The sequence below is a fragment of the Arachis ipaensis genome, chromosome B02 (genome assembly GCF_000816755.2).
Source record: "Arachis ipaensis cultivar K30076 chromosome B02, Araip1.1, whole genome shotgun sequence".
Taxonomy (NCBI): domain Eukaryota; kingdom Viridiplantae; phylum Streptophyta; class Magnoliopsida; order Fabales; family Fabaceae; genus Arachis; species Arachis ipaensis.
In genome coordinates, this window is record NC_029786.2 from 78,766,520 (window position 1) to 78,768,774 (window position 2,255).

A 2,255-nucleotide genomic window follows, 5' to 3' on the forward strand; every position below is an offset into this window, starting at 1 on the left:
AACACGTTTAATGGAAAAAAAATTCAAAGAAAAGGTGGCAATGAATCCTCTCTTTTAGTGAAATCAGACATTACGTATCTGGAGATGGAATCGATTGTCTCCCAAGATGTTAATTATTGTGTGACTCATCAACTTGATGACAACTTCTTAAAGCTTTCGATTTTCTGAATCCAAAATGGCGGCAACAATAATAGCTTGGACCATTCATATATACCGAAGGAATTATAATTTTCTTATTTTCAAGACAACTTTTGCCTACTACTACTAGCTAGGGAAACTAAATCTTCTGCTTTATTGTTTTTAATTTTATTCCTATCCCTACTTTAAATAATATATTAACCAAACTAATTAATTAATAATGCAACTATTTTTTTAAAAAGAAAAAGAAAGAAAGAAATATAACTATCACTTAAGACTAAGAGAGATTTTTCTGTTTGCTTGTTTTAATTATTAAGTCTTTTGTTTTAAAACAAATGCAATTATCTACTATTTTGTTCACTAAAAAAAAACTAAACGATAATCATAACAGAAACAAAGACAAGTTTTTCATTCTTTCAATGTCTACATATATTATCATAAGGGTAATACTAAAAAGATAATAATTTAAAATTATTTTATTTAATTTAATATTGGTTTAATTATTCTGTATAGTTTTGCGAAATTTTTAATTAAGTGCNNNNTGACAATAATTAATAAATATAGACAAAAGCTAAAAAAAAAAACAAATTATAACTACATATGGTTCTCACATTATGACCCCAAACATTTTTTTTATCATAATATAATAACCAAAATCATTTAAAGTTTCCTTATTGATATAATAATAAGAAGAAAGAGACCTATTTATTAAACCAAAAGATTTGGTTGTGATAATTAAAAATCATATTATTGTAATCTTAGCTTGTTACCGAACTGTTCCTCTATTTCGTGTTATTAATGATTGTTTTTGTTGGTTACTTAGAACAAATTCAAAGAGGTTGTGTTCTTCAGTGACTTTATAATTAAGATTAATTATTCATTCATAGAAATTAAGCAAAGTTGGTCACCCAACCTAGCTAGTTACCATATGAAACTTAAGACATCTGCCAATTCCGTTACAAGTTGTATTTCATGGGATAATTAAATTATATATATATGGATCACATGGATATATACTTATTACGTTGCGTTTATAAATATATTCTTTTTGAGATAGAAATATTAAGTTAGTAGAAATAGGGTATAGTAATTAAAGCATGTTACCCGTTTAATTCATAACATCTATCATTTTATTATTTGTACATTAATAAATAATTCAAATCATAATTGGTTAAAAACTTATTTAGAAACATATACGTTTTTATTGATAATTAATTTACAGTACAAATGGTAGTAAGTACTTATATATAGAGGATAACTATAAAAAATATTTACTAAATAATATTGTACCAAAAATATGAAATCTGTCTAAATATCATAAATTAGATATTACTTTATTATTGAAGTGGTCAAAAGGCAAGTTATTATGAAGGGTCTTGTGTGGTGTCTTGGAGTAAAACGGTTATGACCATGACATCACATAGATATGGGGTTCAATGGGTATCTTTGGAATGAGGATTTTAACAATGAGGGACCACCGATCTGCCCTAGTCTCACGTGTATATGATCCATCACATTTATGTTGGATTAGAAGTATGAAAAAACCGTAGGTATTCTATGTTAGATGAAATTATCAACTATGATAGTCTCTCAGATTTGTAGCACAAAATAGATGGGATATATATTATGTATTATTCTAAAAGCTGACTGTTCTTTTAATTTAGAATATATACTTCTCTTCGTATTAGTAAAATGTATTTGTGATGATGTATATAACTCTTGAGAGATTTATCTTAATAAGAACTAACATGGGAAATAATTTTTAATTTTCATACCAATTTTTAATTATAAGTCCTCTCTTTCTTTCATACACAAACACAAACAAGTATTAGAAGTTAGAACCCTTGCACACGGGAAATGACAACCATCAAATTTTAAGTTTTTATCTGATATGTAAATATATTTAACAAGTAATAATTATTAGTAACTTACACTGAAATATAAAGGAAAAACATTTATAAATGAAACACATATTCGAAAATTTTAAATTGAAATCATGGCCGTACAATAAACAATTATCACAAGTTTTGAAAAACATTTTTCCTGTAAACAACATTTAATAGTACAGTTATCATAAAAGTTTATGATAAATAAAATAAAAACAGCACAGATATTTT

The 2,255-nt window shown here is 25.6% G+C and overlaps 1 protein-coding gene across 2 annotated transcripts in view; it reads right to left on the bottom strand.

Moving 5' to 3' along the window:
• LOC107625497 (bZIP transcription factor TGA10) overlaps positions 1 to 2,255 on the bottom strand; it is a gene marked incomplete in the record, with an annotated part of 9,921 nt that overhangs the window by 1,199 nt on the left and 6,467 nt on the right.